Source organism: Canis lupus, chromosome 1, assembly GCF_003254725.2.
Source record: "Canis lupus dingo isolate Sandy chromosome 1, ASM325472v2, whole genome shotgun sequence".
Lineage (NCBI taxonomy): Eukaryota > Metazoa > Chordata > Mammalia > Carnivora > Canidae > Canis > Canis lupus.
The window spans coordinates 96873004-96892611 of record NC_064243.1 but is presented as its reverse complement, the minus strand read 5'-3'; the positions used below and the strand labels follow the sequence as shown (position 1 = coordinate 96892611).

The following is a 19608-nucleotide window of genomic DNA, read 5'->3' as shown; positions in this document are numbered from 1 at the left end:
ACACCCAGGACCCATGCATGCACACCTCCCACACGTGTGTGCACAATACATATAACACACACAGTACATGTGTGCACAAGTACACACACAATGCACACACACAGGTGCACACGTGTTTCCATGGTCATCTGTTGTGAGGCTCAACCTCTGTCTTGCTAGACTCCCCAGCTGTTAGCTAGGTCAGCTGCACACAGTCCCCAGTGCTCGCCATCCTTTCTCTTGCTTCTGCTTCTTCCCATGGAGGCTGACCTCTGTCCCATAGAAATGCAAGGAGACCGTCCCGTGTCAAAGCTGAAGGGTCCCAAAGGCCTGCCTTTTCCCACAGGGTAGCTATTAAACAAAGCTCCTCCCCTTACAGGCAGTCTCTGTCCCTTAAATAATAAAGCACTTGCTTTATTATTTTTTTTTCAGGGCTTCAAATTACTCCAAATAAACAGCTAGTACAGAAAAAGTAATGACCAGAACGCTTGGTTTCCACTAAACGATTATATTATGGGAACATTGCGCCTTCTGGAATACGAGGTAAGATGATGGATGGACAGCCGGTGAACAGTATGTTCTGTTCCCAGCTGCAGGTTGGTGGCTTTCATTCTCGTGCTCACTCTTGCACAGGTTAGCAATTAGTGAAGGAGAACTTGAGCTCTCCGGGCTCTCGGGGAGCCTGTCTTATTTGCCCTGGACCAGCATCTGGTGCCAAGAGCAGATTCCAGAGCCTGCGAGGCCTGGCTGACAAGCCCTGGCCTCAGCAAGACCTCACTGCCCTAGCAGAGCTGCAGAGAGCAGGGGCAGCTCTGCAGGGCGGCTGGGCAGGGCCGGAGACCTCTGTAGCTGGTGGTCTGCTCCATCTGGGCCCCTGGGAGCACCTGCTGGAAGGCAGATCTCTGGCACGAGCACCTTCACTCCCCGCGCCTGCCTGGGGCCCACCCAGCAACGGATCCCAGTCCCAGCCTCTCCCTGCTCCTCTTCCATCTGAGAAGCCCACTCAGACACCTGTCGTGGGGTCACTGCAGACATTGACCAGCGGAGGTGTGAAGGGCAGTACAGTGGCCCAGCCCAGGAACGGCTGGCTCCGTCTCCCCACCTGGAATGGGGGCGATGCTGATCTTCTAGGATGCGTGGGACTGGCAGCTGCCCTTCCTCAAAAGGACCCCTGCCCTCTGGGGGTTGTGCTGTGTGGCCGTTAGTCTGACACCCCCAAGAAGGCTCACCCTGGCCTGCCTTTCCTATCTGTGCCTTCTGACCATACGGGGTCTGCTTTTCGGGGGGTTGGGGCTCTGGGAAGCTGCTCTGTGCATGTCCGTGTCTTATCATCCAGGGCACCGAGCATTTCTTCACATGCCTCCCAAAGCTGCCGTGTCATCATCAGCCAGAGGGGGACCAAAATGAGTATTTGCATCCATATTTGTTTTGTTGAAATGTGAAAAGGCCACTCCTGTGGCCCTGATGGACTCTCCCCACTGGAAGGACAGCTGGCTGTGCAGCGGGCCGGCTGGGCCTGGTGGCCTCACACTGCTCCAGAAGCTCCTGGTGTCCCCGAGCCTCACACCCTTCGCTCCTCGGTGAGCAAAGCACTTCTCATTGGAAGTGCTTCTGATGGGGTGCGCCTCACTGTGACCCCAGAGCGTGCCACGCCCCTCGGCCCTCCTGGGAACGCAAGGCCGCAGAGGCGCCCCAGTGTCCTGCTGATGGAGGACTCCAGCATCCCCGGGGAGATGCCTGGGGCACCTGCCCTTCAGAGCTGGGCCAGGAATTGTTTATAAGACCTAGTAAATCCTGTGAGTCGTGTGCTGCAAGAGGACGGCTCAGATGTCGTTGGGAGGCAAGAAGCCAGCCGAGAGGGGGGGATGAGAGCCGAGCCAGCCTCACTGGGTGACTCGGGGCCGCCGGCCTGTGGCCTGGGGGTGGGCGGCCTCGGGGTGCTGCAGGTGTAGCTCTCCGCGGGCAGGACCTCCTGCACTGGTTTATTTTCATCTTTGTGTCGAGTTCCCCTTTGTTACTCTGGCCTCCCTGAGACACAGTGTGCGGTGCTCCCTGCTTTCGCTCTTGGCACTTACGATGCACACCTGCCCGCATTTCCCATCCTTCTGGCAGGGGGCCGGGCACCAAGCGAAGGGTGACAGGCTGTGGCAGGACCTGTGGGCCGAGCTGAGGAAACGAGGGACGAGCCCACCGCCATCAGGGACTCCGTGGGGACTCCACAGTGACTCGCCCCAGGCCCGGCCGCTGTGCCTGGTCTGGGGGTGCATGCACACCATCCACGCGCTGCAGGCCACGGGGCAGGGAAGGCCTGGGAGCACCCCTCCCCCGGCGACCAGGGAAGTGGCTGCCCACGTAAGAGGCACTGGGCGCCCCATGGGCCAGCTGGTCAGCGGCCAGGCGGCACTGAGCACCCTTTGTTTCTTGCTGCAATGACTTCCCTCTTTGGGTCAATTATGCAGCCTAATAGCTGTTATTACGTCTGAACAAAGTGTGCCGCAGCAGCCTGTGGCGGTCCCAAGGGCAGCTCACCCTTGTCCCAGCGTCCTGCCACACTCCAAGACCGGGCACCGGCTGCTACTTGGCTGGCCCTCCACGGGCCACCTCCCCCAGGATAGCCGGTACAGACTTTAGGGGGAGCCCAAGGAGGGCTGTGGAAGAGGGGACGGCGTGGACAGGCGCCCCGTGGACCTCAGCCTGTTTCCTGGAGGTTCTGGTCTGGATGCATCTGCAGGCCAGCCATGTGCTTTTAGAGTTGCCAGATTAAAGTCTCGGCAAGGTGAGCTGGCGTTTTGCTTAGCCTCTCATGGAACGTTCTAGAAGGAATGGAAGAGGCCCCACTGGTCTCGCTGCAGCTTCCGTTGGCATTTGTTTTCTCTCAAGGATGACTCAGACTTCTTTCCTGGGAATCCCTCTGCCAGATGCAGAGGTGGTACCGTCCCTGTGCACACGAGCCAGGAGCTCCCCTTCCAGGTCAGGGACTGGGCTGGGCAGTGTGGAGCTCTGAGGTCGGTCAGCCCAGCTCCTGCCCTCGGGGAGTCAAGGGTCTGACTTGTCCACCAGTAGCTCTGGTCCAGGGTGGAGGGCCTGGCCTCGGGGTCGCCAGTCATAGCAGAGGGATGTGGATGCTGTGGTCAGTGGTCGCCTCCACCAGGCCTCCGGGTGAGCGGTGATGCACCTGTTGCAATGGACGGGGACATAGTTCCTTCATCATCACAACCTTGGTCATTGCTGCCAAGAAGGCCAAGTGGCCATGACAGCAGCCAGGGCTGCCGATAGGGAAGCCCGTGGTTCCCTAGGTGTGGAAGCTGGGGTGAGGAGGACAGTGAGGTGGGGCCCTCCACCCTTGGTCCCGGGGTTGACTGGGGAGCTCTAAGCACCAGGGATTCTATGTGGGTCTCTGCCTTCTTTGTGTGTTTCCCAGTTTTTGCAACAGGGCATCCACCATTGGGTGATAAATTGACTTTTTATAGGGTTGTTGATGATGATTGTGGTTTCAGCTTAAAGCAAAACGTTAGCTTTTCCGTCCAATCCCCTCTCTTATTGCTGGGGTTCTATCCCCCGATAGGCAGAGCAAGGCTTTCTGCTGGCAAGTACCTGTGAAGCGTGCACTGTGGCCCTCGTTGGGCGCCAGGACCCGAGCTCAGTTCAGAGCGAGGGGGAGGGGAGGCCCTAGACCAAGGCAGAAGTGGGTCCTGGGTGGGGACTGCAGAGGGGTGAAGGGCCCTGGGAGGAGGTGTAGACACTACCCCTTCCAGGAAGCAGTGTGGACAGGCCAGTCGCATCAGGGGTGTTCTGGAAAGTTCCTGAGGGCTGGCAGCATGAAGCAGGGCTGAGAGCTGCCGGAGACCCCCCGGAACTCTGCCCTGCTGGATCCCTGGGATCTGCTGGCTTGCAGACGCAGGCTCTCATGGGGCAGGTGGGCCTGGGGCCTGAGCCTGCCTCTCCAGCCCGTGCCGCGGAGCAGAGAGCAAGCCTGGCATGGTCCCTATGGGTTCCCAGCCCTCTAGATGCACGTCTGTTTCCTCTAAAGCTCACTTTGGCATTCCTGATGGACCTTCCTTATCCATGGGCTAGTCAAGGGGGCCCCAAACTAGCCAATGTGAATGAGGCAGCGGGGTGCCCGCAGGTGGGGATTCCTCTGGGCTGCTTGTGTTCCAAGTGCCCTGGGCCACCTCCTGGCATGCCAAGGGACCTATGGAGTCACCAGGGTCCTCAGTTGCTGTGATGCTCTGCCCCTGCCACCCTGTGCTTCGTATGGCCAAGCCGGGGCTGTGGTCTCCCTGTGAGCGGCCCTGCTTTGCTGATGGCTACACAGAGCTGTGCCCTCCTCTGGGGTCGAGCGGTCGGCAGAGGTGCATCCCTTGGTGGTAGAGGCAGGACCCAATCCTGGGGCAGTGTTCCCAGCCATACCTGTGCTTGGCCTTGTGCCCGTCTGTCTGGCAATGATGGAGTTGCTGGGCCAGACCTGGAAGTCCCCTCCACTCCATCAAGTGGCCTCCAGCCTGGAGCAGTGTGTCCCTAGCAGTGTGTCTGCTCATAGGCCCTCTGCCCCTGAAGCATCTACGTGGCTCCTAGAAGGGCAGGGCCATCCCAGCTCCCCCGTCCTTGGCAGATGCCGGGTCCCCCAGGGGACATTTGGCAAGTGTTGGCTGAAAGCCCCACTCTGTCCCTGGCCTCAGAGCACTGAGTCCACGTCCCGTAGCTCAAGGGGACCCGAGACAGGAGCCAGGGACCCCGGAGGCCCCACTTGCCCAAGATCACCTCATTCTGCACCCCTTACACCCTCCATTTGCTGCATTTCCTCAAGGCTCTGTCTCCGCAGGGATTCCTGGGGAGGGGCGGGCAGGGCTGGGGGCTCACAGTCCACTCAGGACTCTGGGGAAGGCTGATCGAGGCTGCCGCTGCCAGAGGCAATGTTCCAGGGAGTTCACGTTCCTTCCAGAAGTCAGGGAACGCTCCGTGCTCACACGTGTGTGGAAATGCCCGTGGGGACAGGCCATGACCCAGGACCCAACAGAAGCGCTCTGAGAGGTGGGGAGTGCGTCCTTGTGACACAGCTCCGGGTTGGGGTCTGAGGAGCCGGCATGATGTCAGACTGACAGGGGGATAGAGAGAACTGTGTGTGACAAGGTCAAGTTCCAATCTCAGGATCCTGAAAGGGAAACTGCTCTCCTTCCATCGCCTCATGGAGTGGACGGGAAGTCCCATGGGCACCCAGACACTGTTGGGCCTGGACTTTGGGGACATTGGGGGTAGTGGGGAGTGGCCGGGCATTGCTGTGATGCGATCCACCCCCCATCGTGTTTTGCACGTCTACTATGTGCCAGGTGCTGTGCTAGTGGTCACAAACGTGTTGGGTGTGGGTCCCGCCCTTGGACTAACCAAATCGCATCCCAGTCAGGTAGGTGGTCACAGAAGTCAGCAGTAACTACAGTGTGAGGAGTCACTGAGTGCAGGAACCCATGTGCTGACAGCTGTAGGGATCTAGGTGATGTGTGCATATGGACTTAGCCCAGACAGAAGGAACAGCATGTGCAAAGGCCCTGTGATCAGTGGGGTGGAAAGTGGGGTGGGGGTCTCTGTGGTCCCTTTTGGCTGAGAAGGGGGTGGAAGTGACATTACATGAGCACCTTCAGGTCCAGCCACTGGGTGGGGGGGTGGGAATCCTTGAGTTCTGGGCCAGCGACCCAGGAGAAATGAGTCAGGTGGTCCAGGAGAGCTGCAGGTGCACTCAGGCCACTATCTCCGGGCTGTGCCTGTGCACTGGGAGCGGGGAGGAGCCAGCTCTGCTGCAGGCCCTGCCCCCTCAGGCCTCACAGGCCCTCAGGTCCCACCCCTCAGCCCCTGCCCCAGGCCCCTCCCGTCAGGACCCATCCCCAGGACCCACCCACCCCCAGGCTGCTGGAGGAGGCCTGTGGCCAGGTACCTGTCCCCTACTGCCATAGCTTCCCAGCCCTGCAGCCTCAGGGTCGCCTCTCTTCCTGCGCTGGCCTGGAGCACTTCTTGATCTGCTCTGAGCAACTGGGCCAGGGGGTGTGCGTCCTAGAGTTGTAAGTTGTGGCAGAGGTTTGTGGCCTGTGGGGTGGTGTGGGGTTCTGTGGGGAATGGGATATGGGTCCAGGGGAGTGTGGGGTTCTGGAGATGTAGGTTCTGGGGGGTTTAGGCTCTAGAGGGTCAGGCCTGGTGGTGTGAGTCCTGCAGGTACAGGTCCTGGGGGGTGTAGGGCCTGAGGGGCTGTGGGGTCCTGGGGGTGTGGGTCCAGAATATGAGTTTGGGGGGCTGTGATCCTGTGGCTGGGCACCAGGACTCTGATATTAGGGAATATTCGAGGTCTCTCAGTCACCCTGCTCACCAGCAGGTGAATTCACTAACCTTGCTGTCTCATGTCTGTGATCGAGATGTGTCAGGTTGTTCTAGGATCGGCATAGCCGAGCCGGTGGTGTCTCTCACACAGATCTGGCTGGAGTGAGCTGTGTCCATATGGACGTCTGTTCTGCTCCTCTTCTCCTGCCCCCTTCCTCCCATCTAGGCTGTCCTGGGGTCCCCGGGGCCAGCTGCGGGACCCCGATGCCCATGTGTCAAGCTACTTGGGCCAGCGCATGGACTCCCACAGATGCCCAGAAAGATCTCCAAGACCATCCCTCGGAGCAGAATGTTCCCAGGCATAGCTTGTCCCTTTCAGGCCATTTCTTTCTGGAAAACACGGAAATGTGCCAGAAATAAGAGAGGCATCCCTGAGAATCTTTAGACCCAGATGGACGCATTCCCAGAGCACGATTCCCACTGCTGATAATTAGGACTAGGGACGAGGAGAACCCAACACCCACCGTGGACGCCCCAACAGAGTCTGCTTCCAGAATCAGGGCGGTGCAGGCCGGGTGTGGGGCCAGCTGGCTTCCCCACTGTTGACTGTTTTTCCATTCCCAAGCAACACCCCCCCACACCCCCTCCACAGCCTCTGCTGCGCTTCTGAGGCTGTAGCTCCACCTCTGTCTGCCTCCCTCCGGCTCCCGATTCTGCAGAAACCACGGACCGACCGTCTAGGAAATATAGACGTCTCCTTCCAGAAGGACATCCTTTATAGTCTGAATTCTAAAGACGATCGCCCCCCATCTGGCAGGAGCCCAGTGCCCATCAGGGGCGGCTAGTACTGAATCTCATCGTTGAACCCCTCCTTTCTTTGTTGCAGGAGCACAACTCTTCAAAGCCAGCACGGAGACGACAGGAATTCTTTCCACGTTGGCGAAGGAGAACACGCCCTCTCGCACGTGTGCTCTCCTCTGTTGGTGGCATCCACACTGGGGCTGCCAGGACAAGCGTGTGACATCAGGAAGAGCTTCCGGTCCCACCCACAGCCTCGGGGAGGGACGAGGGGCTGGCGTTGGATCAGTCGCCAATGGCCCGTGATTTATCAACGTGCCCAGGGAATGAAGCCTCCATAAAACCCCCAAAGGACGGGGTTCAGAGAGCTCTGGGTTGGTGAACCACAATGTGTCCGCATGCCACCATGCCAAGGGGACCTTGCCCTGTGTATCTCTTCATCTGGCTGTTGATTCGTATTCTTTAACGTCCTCTATAATACACCAGTAATCCAGCAGGTAGACACTGAGCTCTGTGAGCCGAGCGAGCGAGTGAATGGAACCCCTGGAGCGGGTGGGGGAGCTGTGATCTGCAGCCCGTGGGCCAGGAGCAGGGGTGAGTCCCTGCACCTGCAGCTGGAGGGTGAAGGGAAGGGGGTGGGCGCAGCCTGTGGGGCGCAGCCTCTACTCTCTGGGGACTGTCTCTGTCTTCCAGTGGACGGTGTCAGAACTGAGCTCAAGTGTAGGACGCTGGTCAGCATCTGCTGGGAATCGGAGAAGCACTTGGTGTAGGACGAGCCACGGAGAGGGTTCCAGGTGGACAGACAGACTCCACGGTCGGGCTGGGCAGCGGCTGGAATCACTGGCGTGAGGACGGCGTGAAGTGGTGTCTTGGTGACTCCCTTTCTAGTGCGGGGCAGTTTCGAGGCCGTGGATGCTTGTTTCGCTGATCTGTGTATTCAGCGTGTGCACCGGGCCTCCTGGGGCGCCCAGGAGAAGCTCTAACTCGCTGGTTCCTGACTCCAGTCTACAGAGGTGGCTGCTTGGTGGCAGCATCCTGGCACCATCAGGAAAAGGTCTCTGAGGTCCTGGCAAATGCCGGCTGTTCTGAAGATGCTGCTCTGGGTCAGTCTGGCGGACGGGGAGCCTCTCCCAGCGCACGGGATCCCTGGGACAGTGCTGCTGTGGTCCACTAGGACCCGGCTGCTCTCCTGACTTAGCCTGAGAGGACCAACCGCCCAGGCCCTGCATTGGCAGGGAGGAGGAGCGTGTGCCGCCGCCCCCCCCCCCCCCCCCCCCCCCCCGCCACGTTCTCAGGCCTCCCAGTGAGCGTCCTGTTCGGCAGCTCCGAGTGTCTCCTGGGTGGGTCTCCGGGATCTGGGGAATGAGCCACGGGCGCCAGGTCGTGGGGAAGAGGAGTGAGTGGCTCCTTCTGGATGCTGATGGTGCTGCTGGGTCACCAGGTGATGCCAGGCCAGGTGTGGGCAGTGTCAGCACCCTTGCCACGGGTGTGATGGGCCACAGACGTGATGGGCCGTGGGCAGGGTCCCTTGGAGCCCCCTCCCCCCCTGCATATCTATAGATGTTAACAGCTTTGTAGGCGTGGGGAACGTTCACCCCAATTGGATGAGAAAGAATTGCAAAAATCACGGCCCTGGGGGAGGGTCTCCCTGGCAGGGCTGGACCCCCTCTATGTGCTCCTGACCTTTTCAGGGAGGTTCTGCTAAGACCCTGTAGGTGTGACTGAGCTAGAGGAATGAGAGTCGTTTCCTTTGAGCTGCCATGGGCCACCCTTCATCCATGAGCGCACAGCCAGCAGCCCCGGGTCTTGCCCTGGCCAGCCCCCTGGTCCACGCCCCCCCCCCCCAGAGTCAGGGGGGCACAGTCCATGCACTAGAATCTTGCAGTGCAGGAGAGGGGCAGCTGGGGTGAGGGCAGCAGATGTCCTGGGGAAGCCTGACCCCCCTGGATGTGTCCCCAGTACGCCTTTCTCCTGCCCTCTGAAGGCACCGAAGTGTCTGGGAATGCATCTGGCTGGTTCTCCGACTTGAGGCCTCAGACACCCCAGTCTCGGTCCTCGGGGGTGTGAGCCCTGGCTTGTAACGGGACAGCACGACAGCAGCGGCAGGACGAGCCCAAGCTTGGGAAGGGGCGCAGAGTTTCAGAGGCCCCCGCTTGCTGGGGGCCGGGGTTGCAGAGCAAGGCTGCTCTGGTTTGCTGACATCCACGGCTGCATGTACTTCTTAGTAGCTCGTAGAAAGAGAAATCTTTCTGTTTTACAAGAAAATGGGATGTTTTCTGCTAGAGCCTTTCGGGACTGGCAAGAAGAATGCTGGCGAACGTTGAGAGACTTTAGTCCATGTGGATTCCACGCGGTGTTTGATTAAAGGTGGCTTTTGTAAACTTCTGTCTCCAGAAGGGCCGGGGCCTGGCTGGCGGGGCTCTGGCTCTTATCAGAGATCAATAGTGGGAATGCCTGGGGACACCTGGCTTGGAGGGCAGCACACAGCTGTACCCCTAGGTCTCATCCTGGGGATGCCCTGCTCTGGGGAGGGGTTTCCGGAGTGCTTGAGGGAGCAACACCCACCTGTAGGAGGGCGTGGGGGGCTGCAGGGCTGGCCCAAGGTGGGGTGGAGACGACGCAGGACCACTTGGGCTGACCATGCTGGGCACAAGAGGCAGGCCGGCTGAGGGGACAGGGTGGCTCGCTTCAGGGCCGGGTGTGGAGCACGGTGAAGCCCACCATGAGGTGGGATCCCTGGCCTACACCTCCCGGGCACCCATCTGCAGCCCTGTTGACCCCCTGGGGCCCGTGACAGTATTTAGGCCTGGTGACAGCAGATTGCATTCCATGGCAGCTGGGTGCTGGAGGGTCTCCCGGCCCCCTGGGGCCCATGACAGTGTCTAGGCCTGGTGACAGCAGCCTGCACTCCACAGCAGCTGGGTGCTGGAGGGTCTCCTGGCGCCCTGGGTCCCGTGACAGTGTCTAGGCCTGGTGACAGCAGCCTGCACTCCACGGCAGCTGGGTGCTGGAGGGTGTCCCAGCCCCTTCCTGGAGCCCTGCACTGTGGTGTCTCTGCGCCCCCAGAGCTCCCAATGGGACGAGCTCCACTGCCTGTGTGTGGTTTGCTGGGCAACACGCTCCTCACTGGCTCTCATCCTCCCTGCCACCCCGTCCCTCCCTGCCACCCCATCACTCCCTGCCACCCTGTCCCCTGCCCGCAGGTGACCTGCATTGGGTGCCCTCTCCAGGGCACTTCTAGAGGACCTGCAGAGAGGTGCCCTGAGGACCACGACCGGTGTTTCCAGGCCTGAACAAAGCCCACCCGGTGAGGAGGCGTGTCCAGACGCCCAGTCCAGCCCAGCAGAGTGTGGCCCCTGTAGACCTCACCCATCAGTGTGGAAGCCCCCCAGATAGCCTGAGCATCTCCAGGCAGATCTCATGGGAGCCCCCGCCCGACCAGGTGAGGGGGTCTTGGAGGGTCTTCTTCTCTGCAGCAGCCGCCTCACGGGCATGGCTGGAGGAGGGACCCTTTGGGGTGACACACGGCCACCCCTGTCTCATCTGCGGGAGTCTTTGTCCTCGGGCTGGGGTGGAGTCCCTGCCAGCTGGAGGGTGTGGGAGGCCAGGGGGCTCTTTGGACAATCAGCTCCAGGGTTGCTTGGGTTGAACTGTGTCCCCTTGCCCGCAGAAAGATCGAGGACATTGAGGCCATAGCTTCTGATGCTTGTGACTGTAACCTTGGAAATAGAGTCTTCGCAGAGGTGATCAGGATAAGGCGAGGGTATCAGGGGGGCTGTGTCCAATATGACCTGAGTCCTTGTCAGAAAAGATGCCAAGAGGACAGCTTCTGGGGAGAGAGGCGGAGGTGGGGGCTGTGCATCCAGAAGCCAGGGAGGGCCAGGGAGAAGCCGGAGACACAAGGAGGGATCCCACCCCGAATCCTGCAGGGAGTGAGGTGCTGCCGATGCCTCGATCCCTGGCGTGTGGCCTCCAGGACCAGGAGACAGCAAACGTCTGTTGTTCAGTCCTGTTTTGTGGTGCTTTGTTACGGCTGTCCCCAAACTGAGACGTGGTGCTAGGCTGTGCCTTCATGCCGGGGCTGGGGGTCCACGGGTGTCACGGCCACCGCGTCAGTGACTCTCTTCTGACCTCAGAGGTCCCGGATATAGGTCGACACACCTGCTGAGCTTCAGTGAACCCAGCGTGGCCATGTGCATCCCTCACCACCCAGCCTGTGGGGCGTCATCATACCCATCTTGCAGAGGGGGGAGCTGAGGCCCAGGGAGGACTCAGTCCTGGGTTCAGAGCACTGCCCGCCTGGTGGGAGGCGGGCAAGTAGCCACGAGACTCCAGGTTTTTTGCTGGCATTTCATGGCCACTGGACAGGCTTCCAAACTGGAAACCCAGAGGGGCACAAGGTGTCGGGCTAACAAGGGAGCATCTCACGGTGGAGGAGTGACCACATCCAGAGTAATGGCTGTCTCTTTGGCTTCGTGTCTGGAGTCAGCTGGGTCACCCTGACCGGGTGGCCTGTGCCCTGGGATTCCATCGGCTCGCCTGTAAAATGGGTATGATGAGGAGCAGCCCCAGCAAGTAACTGATGAAGGACTGGGGTGGCCTCGTGAGCCTGGTTTTCCCGGAAGGCCCAGCATCTGCACCTGTGCTTTCTGTTTGCCGCACTCATGGGCAGGGCGACTGTGAGTGCTGCCAGCTGTGCTTGGTGGCCCCTCTATACACCGAGCCCCCCGAGGTGACAGCCGGTGGTGGTCGGGACCTCGAGGCTTCAGGGGAGCTGGGGCCCACAGGACCTCAAGTGTCAGCCCCTCCTGCCCACCCAGCCTGCGGGGGTGGGGGTGGCACCCCCTACCTCCTATTCCTGTGCTGAGCTCACACTTGGTGACAGGTGTGTCAGGAGGAGGAGGTGCCCATGGGACCCTGATCTCCTGGGGACTCTAGTAAATGCTGTTTCATGAAGGCAGGGGTGAGCACGGGTGGATGTGGAGGTGCCAACGACCCTCCTGCCTCCCGTCCTCACGGCCAAGTCCCCCTGGGCAGAGAGACCTGCTGACTCCTCCTGCTTTTCTGCCCTCCTCGTTTGCGCTGTGGATGTGGTGACAGCTAAATGCTACCATGTCCAGGTTTTGGGATCCTGCTCTCTGCTCGTCAAGGTAAGGGCGCATGGCGATGGTATTCCACATTTCCAGGAAGAAAAAGTGGGTCAAATCATGAGGTAAAATGTACCAGCAGCAAAATGATGACTCTATTTTCATCTATCTAATCTATCATCTATGTATCAATCACCTATCTCTATCAATAATCTATCATCTATCTTTATCAATCTTTTATCTCTCATCTCTATCAATTATCATGTATCTATCTATATCCATCTATCTATCCTATCATCTATATATCAATCACCTATCTCTATCAATTATCTATCATCTATCAATCAACTATCATCTCTATCAATTATCTATCATGTATCTATCTCTATTATCTATCATCTATCTATCTATCTATCTCTCTATCAGTCATCTATCACCTCTCTCTCTCTCTCTCTCTCTCTCATTTATCCGTTGCTTGTCTCTATATCTACGGAAAAAATGTGCAACTGTTTGGCCAGCCCACGTGGAGCAAAGACAGAGCCTAAAGCTGAGCAGAACGTTTGATGGGCTTCGAACTCAGGAGCAAAGTGTCCTTGGAACACATGCTTACGTGTGGTGGAGTGTTCTTGGGCACGTTTTGGGAATCATTGTCACTGCTGCTGCCTGGCAGGCCCCACGGTGGAAGCCAGGCCACTGGCTTGTCAGCCACTTCCCCAGGGAGCAGCAAGCGTTCCAGCACCGTGTTTACTCTGGAAGCCGTAAAGGAGCCAGATCCTGCCTCCATCTGCCCCGGGGCCAGGCCCTCTGCCGTCCCGTCTGTCCCCTGGTCTGTCCCGAGGGGAGGCGTCGGTCCGTTCGCACCAGCTCCCTCGTCCGTCCCCTGCCCAGAGGGGACCGCTTCCTTCCCTACTGGCTATGGGGGAAGGCGGTGATGGGCTCACGTGCTGTGGAGGCCGAGAAGGCCCCCGGCGGCCAGCTGTGAGCAGGAGACGTGGGAGAGCCAGTGCTGTCGTCCAGTGTGAGGCCGAAGGACTGAGAAGCGGCAGCTGCCCTGTCTGGGGGCTGGAGAGGCTGGAGTCCCAGCTCTCGACGAGAGTGCAAATTTGCCCTTCTCTTGCCGCTGACTGGGGGCTGCCCATCCCCACTGGTGAGGGTGGGGCTCTTCATTCAGTTTCTGAATTATTTCAGTTTTTGACACAAAGTGAACCATCATCAGGAAACCCTGAGCGGGGCCCTGTCAGGTCAGCCACGCGTGGAGAAGCACGGCTCCACTGGGAGCGCCTTCCTGCAGCCTTCTGCCCCCAGCACGCTTCCGCGCTGACTCCAGGGGCTTTCGGGCTGCCATCACGCCGGCCATTGCCTCCCCACACGCCACCCTTGGAAGTCATGCTCTCCCGCTTTGTTCTCTCGATGTAGGACTCTCCTTCCCAGGGAGCCTGCTTTCCAAGCAGCCCTGGTGCCAGCAGCTGCAGGCTTTTTTTAGGGATGAGCTGACGTCTTACCGAGTGTTCTCAGTTGGCCTGGCCCCCCACTGCAGGTCACCCGGAGGAAGCCATGTGATGGGAAACAGAAAACAGAGCGGCTCCTCAGCCCCGAGCTCCTGACATTCCCTCCGGCTGCCTGGGCCTCCCTCAAGCTCCATTCCAGGAGCAGCTGTGGGCTGGGGTCCACCTGTTCTTCCTCCTCTGAGACTTACCTGTGGTCCTCCCTCTTGACCCATCCTGGCTCCTGCTCCCAGGGACCCCTGCTCTTTGAGGCCCCCCTGCCCCCTGAGGCCCCTCCTGCTCCCCCAGTCTCCTCCTGCCCTCTGAGATCCCCCTCCCCCACCCCCGTCCCCTCCTGCCTGGCCATCCCCACCCCGGGGGGTGTGGGGGAGCAGAGAGGCATCTGCCCACCTTCCCACTCATGGCACGAACCCCGCTGCGCGGCCGCTGCCCGCTGCCTTCCCTGGCCCTACACCCGGCGGCCCCATCCTAGCATTTCCTAGCATCCTAGCCCAGTGGAGTGGGAGCTGGAGAGAGAGAGCTTGGGCTGAGGGCGGTCACCCCGCGGTCTTCGCAGACCTCAGAGAGGCTGCACGGAATCCTTGTGGCCTGGAGCACGTCCCCGCCGGGGCAGGGCCAGGGGTCTCTGGCCACCGCGTTCCCGGAGTCCTGAGTCCACTGTTCACCACCCCTGGAGGCCTGTGGTCAGAGACCTACTTGCAGCAAGATTTCTCCCTCTTGACTCCAGGTGGGCCCAGCAAGGGCAGGGCCTGAGGTGCGAGAGCGCAGAGGTCAGGAGCCCGTGTCCCTAGGCAGGAAGGCCTGGGGCCCCAGTGCCGGTTGCTCAGACGTTGAAAACAGACTTCCCTTCAACCTGCCACCATCTTGCAGCCTCGGCAGGAAAGCCTCCAAAGCCAAGCATCTGCGTCCCTTTTAAGACACCCAGCGTTATGCTGCAGGCCCAGGGAGGGAGGGTGTGGGCTGGGTCCTGGAAGAGGAGGGGTCGGGAGCAGCCCCTCCCTCGGGTGGAGAGCTTAGTAGCAGGATGCCCTGTCCCCATCCCTCCCTGTCCTGGCTGTGGGAGCCCAGCTGGGTGATGTCACTGCCCCCAGTGAAGCTCTGGGAGCAGGATTTGCACATGAGGCCAGGGCAGATTGCATTTTCCAAAGAAATCACACCAGCATCCATCTGCACCCCACACTCTTGTCTTGCAGTGTGACTGGTGTTCTTCCCCGAGAGGCAGGGGTCCCTGCTTGCCACCCCCTTGCCACCCCTAGCTGCCTGTCATGGGACCCCGAGCCAGAGACGCTCTCCTGCAGCTCCTGTCCCCCAGAAACCAGGACAGACCTCAGCGACGGCTGTTGTTTGCAGCCCGTGTGCTCTGAGGTCTGTTGCTTAGTCGTCGCACGGGAACAGGTGCGCGGCACTCGGGAAGGCAGGCGCGCGTCCCCAGACCTCAGAGAGCCAGCGGATGGGCCTTCCAAGCTGCGAGAAGCACCTTCCAGAAATGTGTGCCATAGGCCTCGTGTTATGAGTAAAATATCTGCTGCTTCCCCTGACCGTTTGGGTATCGATTTCCACGGGTTAGGGAATCGGCTCTTTGGCCTCCCATAAACCCGAAAGCAGGTGCCACAGCACATCCTTCCTGGGCCGCCTCACCGGTGCTCCGTATTTACAGGCACCTGGGCTCTCGTTGGTGCCTTTATCCAAACAGAAAGCCCTGGAAATAACGAGAAAAGGGCTGGGGATCTGCTTATTTGCCCAGACATCTGGAAAACAATTTTAAATATTTATGTGAGATCTGCAGGCATTACACGTTTGCTGTGGGGAGCTTCCGTGGCTGCGTGGTGCAGTAGAGGAGGAAAAAAAAAAGACATTCTCTGTAGAGAAAGCAAGCATTTTGTATTCCTGCTTGAAACGTTGGTTGCCCTGTTCTTCTTAAATGTATCTGAAAAAAATAAATTGGACTCGCAAAGGGAAGTTGTCCGGGAAAAGCAAGTTGTTGACAGGGAAGGATGCCTGCGGGCTTGGCCTCTAATGGGAGAGGGTCAGGATCACCTGCTGTGGACGCCGTCGCCTCAGGTCCCGCTGCGAGCAACTGTCAGGGTGGCGTGACCACTGTTGGCTGGTGGGGGCCGGGCAGGCTACGGCGACGGGGACGTGTGTGCTCACCCTTCCTGTCTCCCTCCGGGGACTGACCGGTCCGCTGCAAGTAGGCGCGACCTCCGTCTGCGTCTTGGTGCACCCTCTGCCAGCGGATGCGAGGGCCCGGAAGGTGCCTGCGGGGCGCACCCCCCTCCGCCTGCACTGGCCTGGGGTGCGGAAGCACAGTCCTTCCGGGAAGCCGCTAAGGCCTCTCGCCGGGCGTGTACACCTGGGGACACCTGGGGGACAGGTGCACGCCTAGGTTTTCCCTCCTTCGCGGGGTGTGGCGGGTGGTGTTGGCCGAACCAGTGAGAAGACGCAGGCCCGCCTTTCTCGGGGCAGCGAGTGGCTCTGTTTCCACAGATGCAGGAGCGGGAACAGGCTGGGCGCAGGGCCTGGGAGGGCGCGTGGGCAGCGCCAGGCTCTCGGCGTCGCCCCGGGAGGAAAGGCTCTCTTGGGAGGCCCGCGCCGTGGGACGGTGATCAGGCCCGGCCGTCTGCGGGTCCTGCGGGCTTGCGTTTCCCCAGGCCTGCTCCACGCAGTGGCCTGGCGGGCGGTGTGAGGAAGTGCCGTGTGATCCGAGCCCGTAGGTGACCGTGCTCCGGGAAGTCTGGCTGCCTGCGGCGGTGGACAGAAGCCGAGGCACCCAGGAGAGGACAGGGGTCCAAACGGGCTTGTGCAGGAGCGTCAGACTTGCCGTCGGCAGGCGGGGACAGATGCGCCGTCGGCTGGTGTGTGCACAGGGGGTTGATTTAGAGTTTTTATTGCACAAACATCACGGCCCAAATGCCTGGGTCTGCAAGGATCGGGCCACAGCACATTACTTTGTGCAGCTGAGCACTGGGGGGGTTGGGCTTTCACGTGGCCCAGAGTTACGGTTCCCTTTGGAGCCTCCAACCTGTGGGACGGTTCCTCGGTGCCTCTTCCGAGTGGGGGTGGGGCTCCTGTCCCTCTCCCTCGATTCCAGAGGGACTGGGCCACCCCATGCCGATGCCTCATGTCCTGGGAGTAGCTGGCTTCTGAGTCCTGGCAGCTTTGCCCCGTCTTTTGGGGACACCTGCTCTCAGGTTGTCCCCTCCCAGCCTGGTGACACACTGTGCAGCCCAAGCCTCACGGACATGGCACATGTGAGCATTCCCAGGGTCGCCAGTCCATGACCCCTGGCCCAAGAGGGCTCGGGGCCCCTGCCATCCTGGGGCCCTGGCTAGGATGCAGACACAGGGAGCCTGAATCCTGACCCATGGCACCGGGAGCACAGCCGGGGGTCTGTCCCACAGTAAGGATGTCCAGGACCCAGGCAGGGGCCCAGGGGTCCTGACGGATGTGGGGTCTGGGGCTGAGGTTGCAGACACACTGCCGGCGGGTGTGGGCCCTTCCAGATGTGTCGCCTCTGCCCAGCCGTCAGCTGCTGTCCCTCGCAGCAGTGGGGACAGAGAGGGGAGCCCGGCTGCTGCGGTGAGCAGCTCTCACTCTCGATGGCGCTCGTTGGCCACGGCGTCCTGGGTGAAACCCCGTCCCACTGGGAGGCTGGGTTCTGTCGTCAGGGGCAGGAGGCTCAGGGCGGCTGTTGGATGAGGGAAGCCAGAGTCCACCCGACAGGGATGGGAGCCAGGAGCAACGCGGCGGCCCCCAGACCCAGTGGACAGGGAGTCCTTGTCCCGGGAACCGCCAGACACTGCCATGCCAGCCTGTCACCTGCGCATCCACAGCCGCTCCTTGCTCAGCCCCACTGTGTGGGGAGGTGGCCCCACATGCGCCCATTGCTCGGGACTCACTGTGACTCCTCGCTCGTGATGTGAGCACATGTGGTGGCCGGGAGACGTGGCGGGGCCAGGGCCCCGGGCTGCCTTCCAGGGAAAAGGAGGGCACCCAGGTCAGCAGCCCATGGGAGCTCCCAGCTCTGTCTCTACTCCTTTTTAAAAAATTAAAACTCTACTTATTTATTTATTTATACTTATTTATTTTAAAGATTTTATTCATTTATTCATGAGAGACACAGAGAGAGGCAGAGACACAGGCAGAGGGAGAAGCAGGCTCCCTGTGAGGAGCCGATGTGGGACTCGATCCCGGGACCCCGGGATCACGACCTGAGCCAGAGGCAGATGCTCAACCACTGAGCCACTTAGACATCCCATTATTTATTTATTTATTTTTAGAGCGGTTTTAGGTTCGCAGCAAAATCGAACGAAAGGAACAGAGATTTCCCACGTGCCCCTTCCCCGCCCCACGCAGAGCCTCCTCCACCATCAGCACCCCCACCAGACTGCGGCATTTCCAATAACCCGCAAGCCTGTGTGGACACATGGTCATCGCCCGAAGGCCGTGGCTTCCCCTGGGATTTACTCTGGGTGTCGTGCACGGTTGCCAGGGCTGGTGGGGAGAGGGATGAGCAGGGGGGGTGAACAGGGGATTTTTAGGGCAGTGGGTCTACTCTGTCGTGATGGATGCCCATCATTATGCCCTTGTGCACACTGCCCATCACCCTGCACAGCTTCTCAAGGCCAGGCCTGCAGCTCTGAGATGGGAGGAGGTTCCAGGTAGGGTGTGGAGGTGGGGAGGCCAGGCCTTTCCAGGGAGCCAGGGAAGATGGGACGTTTCTCCCATGGCCTCTCAGTGTGTCCCTACATCGGCTGGGGCTGCCCAGAAGCAGCACCTGCGGTGGGATCTGAGGGCCACAGTGTGTCCAGGGGTGGTGGTCATGGGCCGTGGATCTGTTAGCCTCCGGTTTCCTGCCCACTCCTCCGCTTGGGCTGCAGGCTCCTCTGACTATCCCGTGCAGGCCCCGGGTCTTGGCCCGGCCCATGGCGCCCTCCCTCCCTGGCGCTCAGACCCTTCCCCAGAAGCCTCATCCCTTCTCCATCCTCCTCCTGCCGCTGCCCCCGTGGATGCCCATAGACCTTCCTCAGTAGCGCTGAGAGACCCCGGGTGATGTCTGCCTCTCACAGGCCGTCAGGGCAGGTGTCCTGCCTCCTAACCTTGCTGAGTGTCGGCCTCTGGCCTCCCCAGGCCCGAGGAGGCACCGGACCGACCTCAGCCTGACCTGTCACACCTGCATGCGGTCTGCCTGGCCTGCCCTGCCCCCACCCCTTGAGACCGGAGTCCAATGCCCCTCTCTTTCGGGTGCTCCTTCCCCTCACTGTGGCCCTGGTCTCCGTGCCTTGCGATGCCCATCACTTTCTCTCGTGTTCAAGGACCTCACGTGGGGCGGGCTCTCGATGGGGTTTCTCTGGGAGCGCCGCCTGCAGCGGGATCGGTAGGAAGCTGGCTGCACTGGGAGCGCTGCCCAAGGTGGTGCCGTGTCGCTGCGGCCAGGAGGTCAGGCCGCCCCGCACAGCCCTGCATGTTCAGCTGGAGGAGGCACCCGGGAAACCCTGTGTGCAGCTTCTTTGTAAAAAATAAAAACCAAAAAACAACAACACCACCCATATTTTGTTCTCCAATCCCCAAACTATCATGTGATCCTGAAAACACGTGGGGTTGGGGCAGCCTTGCTGGGAGGGGGCCGCCCGTCTCCCGCGTGGGTGTGACACGTGTGCCTGCTTGGATTACACGCCCCACGGCAGCGCCGTGCCTGGACCCCTGGCATGAGGACAATGGGAAGGCGGCCCCATTCCCCTCGGCAACAGGATTTTATTTCTGGCTCCTGGAGGGTGCGGGGTGACCGCAGGGCTGGCCGGGCCGCCGGAGTGCTCGCCCTGGCCTGGGTGGAGATCCGGGTCAGGGGCCTGTAGGACCAGAGTGAGTGAGGTCACCGTGCACCAGAGTGAGGAAGACCAGCTGCGTTGAGCTTCAAGTGCCAGGCAGCACCACAG

General features: G+C 60.4%; 2 long non-coding RNA genes across 3 annotated transcripts; one reads left to right on the top strand and one right to left on the bottom strand.

Annotated features, from left to right (window-relative positions):
• Nucleotides 1-364: 364 nt before the first annotated feature.
• LOC118353123 (uncharacterized) lies at nt 365-4909 on the bottom strand. Its single transcript, XR_004811395.2, has 2 exons — nt 4390-4909; nt 365-3154 (listed from the first exon to the last, which is right to left on the bottom strand). It is a non-coding gene; the product is annotated as an uncharacterized LOC118353123 (long non-coding RNA).
• A 968-nt stretch (nt 4910-5877) lies between these two features.
• On the top strand, nt 5878-8357 carry LOC112644858 (uncharacterized). 2 transcript variants are annotated; one of them, XR_003126819.3, is made up of 3 exons: nt 5878-6029; nt 7169-7674; nt 7774-8357. It is a non-coding gene; the product is annotated as an uncharacterized LOC112644858 (long non-coding RNA). The 2 variants fall into 2 exon arrangements; XR_004811396.2 differs by having other exon boundaries at nt 7169-7577; nt 7774-8356.
• The last annotated feature ends 11251 nt before the right edge of the window (nt 8358-19608 follow it).